Here is a 9,114-nt window from a genome sequence, read left to right on the forward strand (position 1 = left end):
GCTGGATATCGTGAAATTTCATCACGCTACTCAGAATGGTGTGCAATTTAAAACTTATGAGGTGTTTATTTCTGGAATTTTATATTTAATATTTTTGAAGTGAACATGGGTAAGTGAAACTGTGGAAAGTGAAACTGCAGATAAGGGGGCTACTGTATTCCAAGTCAGTTGGGAAGTCATTGGTGGTTTGATTTAGAGGAGTGACACTGTTTTAGTTATATTTTTAAAAGAATCACCTTGACTCCTAGGTGGAGAATAGACTGCAAGGGGCCAAAAGTGGATGCAGGATGGCCAGAAAGGAAGCTGATGCAGCCAGACACAAAGTGGCTTGGACTAGTGTGGTACTGGTGGAGGCATCGAGAAGTGGTTTGATTCTGCTTGTTATAAAAGGTAGAACCCAAATGGGATTGTAGTTAATAATGCAATTTTATGTAGCATGGTGATGGCCATCTGGTCTTGCAGCCTCCCCACTATGGCCTCTTCATTCCCATTCAAGGTCTGTGCCAACTCAGTTGCTTTTCACCACCTCTGCTTGTCTTCACTGAGGCACAGGGAACTTCTGGGACCCTGACATGCAACACACCAGCTATGGAAATCCAGGGTGCTGCCTCCAACTCTCCAGCTACTTGTTCCCTTGCCCCCTTCCATTGCTCTCGCTACAGGTTGGAAATGGCAGACTGTTCTGGAAGATCCCCAGAAGCGTGCTGCTCAGCCTGATGTTTTTGGACTCCCCATACCTAACCTTATGCATGTAAAGTCCCATCCCCTTTGAGAGATGTGGCCTTTGGGAGTATGCAAACCATATCCTCTGGCCCCTAATTTCTGCCTCTCCTTCATCTTCCTTCTCTTATTCAAGAAACACTGGACCTGCCCTCCTTGGGGGATGACACCTCCCTCAGGTGAAACTCTGGGAACTGGTTTGAAATGTTAAATGATAGATAAAGGGATTTAGAAAATCCTTTTCACTCTTGACAAAGCTTTTCCATGAATTTGATAACCTTATTATGGATGTTAGAAGTTGAAAACTCAATCTTTCTTTTTCTTGGCATTTTAACTTTAACATCCTAATATTCATCCTTCCAACACTCCCCCCAGCAACTAAAAAGAAAGTCATTTACAGAGAAATGCCAAAAAGAAAAGCACAGTGATAGATTCTAAAACATTACTCCTCTCACATAATTGAACTTTAATAACTGTAAGCAGTTTCCATCAGTTTCCGGAGGTAAAGCTGCTCGTGCCCCAGGAGCTGTCTCTAGGGCAGTGGGAATGGCAGTTGCCATCTCCTCTGTGTGCTGAGTGGGCTCCAGGCCCATTCCTTTCCTTCACTGTTGGGCTGAGGAGGTTTTGGAAATCTCCAGAGAAAATTGTTAAAATGAATCTGAAACAGGTTATCACTAGCATGTGGAAAAGCTGGAGGTGTGGAAATAGGCAGCCATGTATTTAGATGGAGATTTCTGAAAGTTAAAAGGGAGTAATCGATAAAAACACAGTGAATACAAGTTGGGGACCTTCAAGTACAGTGTGGGAACACTTGGCAGGAAGAGCAGGACCTCAGACTCCTGTTGTAACCAGGTCAGTCACTGTTTTCAGCACTGGGTTGGCCTCTTGTCCAACGGAGTTGGGAATGAGTTCAGATAGTGGTGAGGTGCAAAAGTGGAGGGTTTCAGTCTCTGAACTGCCACTCATGAATTGTGCCATTAAACCCTGAGACTCAGTTTCTTTATCAGCAAAATAGGAATCATACTCTAATAACCTCTGCCCAAACCACTTCACAGACCCCCTGGCAATGAAGGTCTCCTGGCGTAGACGAGGGCTGCCTAAGTTAAGTTGGGACAAATGACAGATGGAAGGAGGAAGTTATCCTCCAAGCAGGGACATCATGAGTCAAATTTTCTCTGACATCCTTGTCCAGGGCACTTGCTTGGGTCCAAGGGTTCAAAAGGCTGTTCATCTCTTACCAGAAGCAGGGCTATCTGACGATAAGTAGAAAGCTCTGTGGTGGCCTCCACAAGAGGTGGCTGGGTCTGCTGAGTGAGGTCGTCCTGGGTTGAGGTTTGCTGTTAGCAACAGGCACTACAAATGCACAATTCATGATTGTAGTTCATTTGGAATACAGCATTTCTGCAGCAGTGCACAGGATGCCAACAGTAAAATGTTGCTGTGTTCAACTAGTACTAAAGACTTGAAGAGGAGCAAATACATTATTGCAGGAGTATTTTTATATTAAGGAGAACTTTGCAATTTACTCAAAAGAACCTTCTGGAATAAATTAGAATCATTTTTAAGAGGCCTGCATTAACACACTGGGGCATTCATTCCTTTTATTTTATTCCTTACACGTTTACAATTGGAAAATGCTATCATTCTGCAATTATTAAATAGTTTGGGGAAAGGGTTATTTATTTTTAAATTTATTTTGAGAGTGCCTTTCCTTATTTCTTTTCATGTTAAAAATTTTACCCTTTCGGAAGCCAATTTGTGTGTGTGTGTGTGTGTGTGTGTGTGTGTAAAAAACTGGCACGAATGTGAGAGGCTGACCTTTAGCTTCAGAGGAGGAGGAGGAGGAGGAAGTGCAGTGAGGGGCAACTGCAGAGGGTGTGAAGAAGGCAGCATGAGTCAGTGTCTTTGCAACACCCTTCTCTCTCCCTCCTCTTAGGCGTGACCCAAGACTGTCCATGCAATGCTGAGTCGGAAAAAGAAATCCTGTAGAAGTGACCACTGTGGTGATGGCAGCATAAGCAGTTCCTCTTTTGAAGTCTTAATGCTCCCATAGCTGTGGGAGCAACAGTCAACGTTCACAGCCCCCCCTCAGCTACCGACAAACCATGAGGAACTGTGAGTTTTCTCTTCAAGATGCAGGAGAGGAATTGTAACTACAACGAACAATTGGCTTTAGGAGCTGAAAAAGAAGGACTGCAGGCAGATGAATGAACAGCATTTCAGGGTGAGCTCTGGGTTCTTAATAACCTGGAACCACCCCTTCAGCTTTTGGCAACTGCTTTTACAGAAGAGGAGGACAACTACATTTATTACCAGAGAAATGTGGTCTCCTCTGTGTCTGAGTAGACTGGGTTACCTTCCAGGGGGCATCCCATGGTGACCTCTCTCTACCAATGGAAGAAGCTCTTGCCTGCCTGCCATCTCCTCCATAAAACTTTTCCTGCTTAATGGAAATCAAAGGGTGAGCCTCTTGCTGCTCCCACATTTTTTAAAATCGAATTTATTGGGGTGACATTGGATAATAAAATTATATAGGTTTCAGGTATACAATTCTAGACTACATCATCTGCATATTGTACTGTGTATTTACCGCACCAAGTCAAGTCTCCTTCATCACCATTCATCCTTGCTTTACCTTCTTCTGTCTCCCCCAACCACCCCTTTCTTCAGGCAATCAGCATGCTGTTGTCTGTGTCCATGAGTCTTTATTTTTTTCTTTGCTTAATCTCTTCACCCTTCTCACCCAGTCCCCAACCCCCTCCCCTCTGGCAGCTGTCAGTCTGCTCTGTATCCATGAGTCTGTCTTCACTTTGTTTATTAGTTTACTTTGTTCATTAGATTCCACATATAAGTGAAATCATATGGTACTTGTCTTTCTCTGACTGGCTTTTTACACTTAGCATAATACTCTCCTGGTCCCCCCATGCTGGTGCAAAAGGGTTAGATTTCATTTTGTTTTTTAGAGCTGAGTAGTATTACACTGTGTAAATGCACCACAGCTTTTTAATCCACTCATCTACTGATGGGCACTTGGGCTGCTTCCAAATCTTGGCTATTGTAGCTAATGCTACAATGAACATAGGGGTGAATATATTCTTTCAAATTAGTGTTTTGAGTTTCTTTGGATATATTCCCAGAAGTGGATAGGCAGTTCAACTTTTAATTTTTTAAAGGAAACTCCATACTGCTTTTCATAGTGGTTGTTCCAATCTGCATTCCCACCAACAGTGCAAGAGGGTTCCCTTTTCTCCACATCCTCAACAACACTTGTTTGTTGATTTAGTGATGATAGCCATTCAGACAGGTGTGAGGTGATATCTCATTGTGGTTTTAACTTGAATTTCTCTGAATAGTGATGATGAACCTCCTTTCATATGTTTATCTGCCATCTATATGTCCTCTTTGGAGAAGTGTTTATTCAGGTCATTTGCCCATTTCTTCATTGGATTATTTGTTTTTTTGGTGTAGTGTTTGATAAGTTTCTTATAATTTTTGGATATTAAGCCCTTATCAGATGTATCAGTGAATATGTTCTTTCATTCAGTGAGTTGTCTTTCACTTCGTTAATGGTTTCCTTTGCTGTATAAAAATTTTTAGTTTGATGTAGTCCCATTTGTTTATTTATTCTTTTGTTTCCCCTGCCTGAGGTGATATATCAGAAAAAATATTGCTATGAGAATTGTCTGAGATTTTACTGTCTATGTTGTTTTCTTCTAGGATTTTTATGTTTCACAACTCATATTTAAGTAGTTTATCCATTTTGAGTTTATTCTTGTGTATGGTATAAGAAGATGGTCTAGTTTCATTTTTTTTTTTGCACAAATCAGTCCAATTTCCCCAACACCACTTACTGAATAGATTGTCTTTACCCCATTGTATGTTTTTGCCTCTTTGTCAAATATTAATTAACTATAAAGGTATAAGTTTATTTCTGGTCATTTCTATTATTTTCTATTGATCTATATGTCTGTTTTTATGTCAGTACCATGCTGTTTTGATTACTACTGCCTAATAGTGTAGTTTGACATCAGGTAGTGTGATTCCTCCAACTTTGTTCTTCTTTCTTCAGATTGTTGTGGCTATTGGGGTCATTTGTGGTTCCATATAAATTTTTGGAATAACTTGTTCTAGTTTTGTGAAATACACCATTGGTATCTTGATAGGAATTGTGTGAATCTATAGATTGCTTTGGGTAGTATGGACATTTTAACAATGTTAATTCTTCCTCTCCATGAACACGGTGTATGCTTCCACTTATTTGTATCTTCTTCAATTTCTTGCTTCGGTGTCTTATAACTTTCTGAGTACAGGTCTTTTACATCCTTGGTAAAATTTATTCCTAGTATTTTATTGTTTTTGAAGCAATTGTAAATGGGATTATTTTCTTAGTTTTCTTTTCTGATAGTTCACTATTGGTATATAAAAATGCAACTGATTTCTGGATATTTATTTTGTATCCTGCTAATTTATTGAATTCATTTATCAGTTCTGATAGTTTTTGGTAGAATCTTCAGGGTTCTCTATATACAGTATCATGTGATTTGCAAATAATGACAGTTTTATTTCTTCCTTTCCAATTTGGATGCCTTTTATTTCTTCTTGTCTAATTGCTGTGGCTAGGACTTCCAGTACTATGTTGAATAAGAGTGGTGAAAGTGGACATCCCTGTCTTGCTCCTGATCTTAAGGGAAACACTTGTAGTTTTTACCTATTTAGCATGATGTTGGCTGTGGGTTTGTCATATATGGCCTTTATTACGTTGAGGCAAGTTTCCTCTGTTCCCACTTTGCTGAGAGCTTTTATCATAAATGGGTGCTGGATTTTACCAAATGCTTTTCCCTCATCTATTGATATGATCATATGGTTTTTATCCTTCATTTTGTTGATGTGGTATATAATGTTTATTGGTTTGCAGATAATGTACCAATCTTGCATCCCTGGAATGAATCCCACTTGATCATGGTGTATGACCTTTTTCATGTATTTCTGGATCCAGTTTGCTAATATTTTGTTGAGGATTTTAGCATCTATGTTCATCAGGGATATTGGTCTATAATTTTCTTTCTTTGTAGTGTCTTTATCTAGTTTTGGAATTAAGATAATGCTGGTCTCATCAAATGAACTTGGGAGTCTTCGTTCCTCTTGAATTTTTTGGAATAGTTTGAGGAGGATAGGTGTTAGTTCTTTCTTGAATATTTTGTAAAATTCACCTGTGAAGTCCTTTGGTTCAAGACTTTTATTTGTTGTGAGTCTTTTCAAGTGCACATGGGCCATTTTTTAGGATAGACAACATGTTAAAACACAAAACCAGTTTCAATAAATTTAAAAAGATTGAAATCATACCAAGCATCTTCTCTGACCATAATCATATGAAACTAGAAATCAATAACAAGAATAAAACCTGAAAAACACTCAAAGTCATGGAGGCTAAATAACATGTTACTAAACAATAAATGGGTTAACCATGAGATAAAGGAAGAAATTAAAAGATACATTGAAACAAATGAAAATGAGAGCACAACAATCCGATATCAATGGGACACAGCAAAAATAGCCCTAAGAGGGAAATTCATAGCATTACAGGCCTACCTCAAGAATCAGAGAATCTGAATAGACAGATTACGGCTAGTTAAACTGATGCTTCCACATACCTGGGAAAGAGAGAGAGTCTTACAATGTATCTGAGGATGAGCACATGAATTTTTCCCACTAAAACTCTTCTCACCCTTGTTGTAAGTGATCTCTGAATTGCCAACTCCAGCAAAAACTTCCCAACACCTTCCCTGACACGGTTGACACAGCCTTGTATTTGAACATCTTCTTTTGAACCTCCAGGACAGCATTCTGCCTTGGCTCCTCTGTCACCTCTCACACTATGCCTTGAGGCCAATTGCTTCCTATGTCTGTGCCATAAATGTAGCTGCTGCTTCTCAGAGTTCCACTTTTGTTCTTCTCACTCCTTAATTTTTTCTCAGCAATTTCATCTGATCCCAGAACATGTGATTCTATATTTTAACAAACTTTCTAGGTGTGCTGACTCCAAAGCAGTTTTGAGAATCTCTGGACTTCTTAATCCATCTGGTTCTTAGCATCCCCATCTAAAAGGTTCATCAAACTATTGTTAAGATTAAGTGGGTTCATATATGTAAACCACTTAGAACAGAACCTGGCACATAGTCAGATTTGTATAAATGCCTGGTTGTTAAGTTTAGGTAGAGGTCTAATAGGAAATAAGTCTTCAATGAAACATTGAGGCATTTTACAGAGACAGATATTTGTTCTCCAGGATCTAATCTCTCCTTCTTCCAAAATCCTCACATAGCCACTCAGCATTCCTTGCAACTAAGTGTGGCTGTGTAACTAGGTTCTGGCAAATGAAAGGTAAGTAGGATTGTCCTGTGGAAGTTTCTAGAAGCCTCCATACAAGCCAGCTAGCTTGTGCTCTTTGTCCTTTTTTCTTTCTGCCATTCTTCAGCCTGAAACTTGAGGTGATGGCTGCCATCTTGGAGCATGAGGACTGTCTACCAAACTTGTGAGAAGGTTGAGCTGGAAGCACATTAGATTTTAAGGACTTTGTGGAGCATGGTCTCCTTGCACTCCTGGACTACTTCCCTCTAGATTTTTACATGACAGGGGAACAAATGTTTATCTTTTTAAAGCCACTACTATTTTGCATCTACAAGTTGAATTGCAGTCAACCTAATCTTAACTAATACAGAATGCTGATAACAGGTAGTGCACATAAGTTAGGCATTGAATACCAAATTATGTTTTATTTGGTGAACAGTAGAACTATTGGAGATTTTGGTTAACTCAATGTGAAATACACTTTAAGAAGATTAATTTTCCAGTCATTTTATGGTAACGAAAGACTTAGAGGGGAGAATAATTAAGAGATTGATAGAGTAGACAGAAAGGAGGCAATGATAGTCTCAGGTAGATAATAGTGGTGAAAACAGAAAGGAGAAGCTGTTTGACATAGTCTGTGTTAAAAGAGACCCAGTTACATTGTGCAGTTGATCAGATATCTTGGTGAAGCGATGGGAAAGGGAAAGATGATTTTAAGGTTTGAGTCTGAGAAATTTGGAGGGTGCTTCAGTGATTTGTTAGAATTGTCTCGTGCTGGTCTTTTCTAAACTCTGCAGTCAGTGACTTCATGTTGGTAGCTTGAAATTGGCCACAATGGGAATGTGGAAACACTATGGAAATCAACACATGCCGCAATTCAGGACTCCTCCCTTCCACCAAAGAATGGTTTACCAGCATATCACTGAATTCAACTGCCCCAAACATAAGTCAGGAGGAAGAGCTGGTTTAGGAGATATAATGAGATTCACTTTAACAATGAAACTTCTAGGTGTTGGCTAGCCACAGAGTGGGAGGAAGCTATATTAGAGGCAAGCACACAATGATAGAAATGCTGAAGCTGTAGATATAATAATTCATCGAGACAGAGAGTGTGGACCAAAAAGAAAAGGACAGAGAATAAAACCCTCAGTAATATCTCCTTTTAGGACTTAGAAGGAGGAAAAAGAGTCACGAGAAACAGAAAAAATAATCAGAGAGATTGTGGGGAAAAAATAAAAAAGTTTTGTACTATGAAAATGAGGAAGGAAGAGAGAGAGGTGAGGAACTGTAAAGAAGCTGAATGAGGTACAAGAAAAGGCTGCTATATTTGAGGATTAGAAAGCCATAAGAGGGCAATGTTTCTAGAGGATGGCTGCAGAAACCAAATTCCTCAAAGCCTGGGTCCAAGAATATGTAGCTAATTTGTACAGCATCCAGCCAAATTTCTACTGCATTATAGGATATAAATATATGGACTTTGATGCATTTATAAATGCAATGTGCTTTGGAGATTACTTGATTTTTTCTGAAGAAATTGGGTCATTCATTTACTAATTTTTAAAGCTGCATGGAGGTTGGGACTATCTAATTCACCATGAGAAAAAAGGTGATATTGGTGCAGTGAAGAGTGTATGTGGGGCATGTGTGTTGGGCCGCTTGATTGTGTTGTAATCTGTTGACTAAGGAGATAAACCTATCTGAAGTGACTGTGGGTCTGACCGCATTGTGTGTACATCAAGCCTACCTTTTGATTTGTAGCTGATGCTGCTAGAGTCTTCTCTTGTTTCTTCCATGGCTCAGTCCTAGCCTTTGCATGTGGCAATCATTTTGTCTTTGGCAGCTCCATGTTGGTGTCTACATACTACAACTGTGAGGATGTTTTTCAGCAGTTTAAGATACCCAGAGTTGGGCATGAAAGTGCCTGAAAATAATTATCTATGTCATGGTTACCTACCACTTTTAGGAAGGTGAGGGATGGGAGAAAGGAAGGAGAAGAAGAAATCCCACTTACAGAATGCCCACTATTTCTTTAACAACTGTTTATTG

This window comes from Miniopterus natalensis, chromosome 2 (assembly GCF_054644295.1).
Source record: "Miniopterus natalensis isolate mMinNat1 chromosome 2, mMinNat1.hap1, whole genome shotgun sequence".
NCBI lineage: Eukaryota > Metazoa > Chordata > Mammalia > Chiroptera > Miniopteridae > Miniopterus > Miniopterus natalensis.